The 1,306-nt window shown below is 40.7% G+C and overlaps 1 non-coding gene across 1 annotated transcript; it reads right to left on the reverse strand.

The window, feature by feature from the left end:
- Positions 1–415: 415 nt before the first annotated feature.
- On the reverse strand, positions 416–524 carry LOC120108396. Its single transcript, XR_005509765.1, has one exon. It is a non-coding gene; the product is annotated as a small nucleolar RNA R71 (small nucleolar RNA).
- Positions 525–1,306: the final 782 nt, after the last annotated feature.

Consider the following 1,306-nt stretch of genomic DNA (forward strand, 5'->3'; position numbering starts at 1 on the left):
GAGATGGCTGATTTAAATGAAGATGCGGGGAGTCACCACAATCGAGAACGAGAATCCCATGTTATGACTCTAAGACAATACCTACAACCGGCTAGGACTAGTCAGCCTTCATGCATAATTTTTTCTGATAATGTAGGACATTTTGACATCAAACCAGGGGTAATTCAATTGCTGCCCAAGTTTCACGGGTTAGAGTCCGAGAGTCCGTATCTTCATTTAAAGGATTTTGAAGAATTGAGCATTACATTTAGAGTGCCAAACGTCACCGAGGATGTCCTCAAGCTGACATTATTCCCTTTCTCTCTAAAGGATAAGGCCAAAACATGGCTAAACTCTTTGCGACCTAGATCAATAAGAACTTGGCAAGATATGCAGAGAGAATTTTTAAAGAAGTTCTTCCCCACACAAAGAACCAACTTTTTGAAAAGACATATCAGCAATTTCCAACAAAAAGATAATGAAACATTTTATGAATGTTGGAAAAGATTTAAAGACCTTCTTCTCTCATGCCCTCATCACGGATTCGAAACTTGGAGAACCATTAACTTCTTTTATGAAGGTTTATCTCCACAGTTGAAACAGTTTGTAGAGACCATGTGCAATGGTAGATTTTTAGAAAAACACCCTGATGAGGCGTGGGAGTATTTGGATTTCCTTGCTGAAACTGCCCAACTTTGGGATAACGGGGATAGAAACAATAAGTCTTTACCTAAGCCTACTAGCTCTGTATAGGGAGGCCTTTACAACCTCAAAACTGAGGATGATCTTCATGCTAAAATGGCAGCCCTCACTAGGAAAGTAGAAGAAATTGAGCTTAGGAAGGTTGAGCCTGTCAAGACTATAGAGCTTAGAAACGAGTGTTGTGGTATCTGCGATATGTCGGGTCATACCACTACAGATTGCCCCACCATACCGGCATTCAAAGAAGTCTTGCACGATCAAGCAAATGCTATGAACTCCTACCAAAAGTCTTATAACGATCCATACTCGAATACCTATAACCCTGGTTGGAAGAATCATCCAAATTTTAGGTGGAGAAACGATCATCCTCAACAGTCACACCATTCAGCTCCTCCACCTGCACATCCTACTTTTGCATCACCACCCTCCCAAAAGTCGAATATTGAGGATACCTTGCAATCTATACAAACTTTTCTACAAGGTCAAGCTAATATCAATGCTCAAAATATTCGAAATTTTGAAGATATAAGGAACCAATTGTCAATGTTGACTACCGTCCTAAGTACCCAAGAGAAGGGTAAGCTTCCAGCTCAACCCCAACCTAACCCACAAGTGCACGGTAGTA

Source organism: Phoenix dactylifera, unplaced genomic scaffold, assembly GCF_009389715.1.
Source record: "Phoenix dactylifera cultivar Barhee BC4 unplaced genomic scaffold, palm_55x_up_171113_PBpolish2nd_filt_p 001313F, whole genome shotgun sequence".
In the NCBI taxonomy this organism is placed as follows: domain Eukaryota; kingdom Viridiplantae; phylum Streptophyta; class Magnoliopsida; order Arecales; family Arecaceae; genus Phoenix; species Phoenix dactylifera.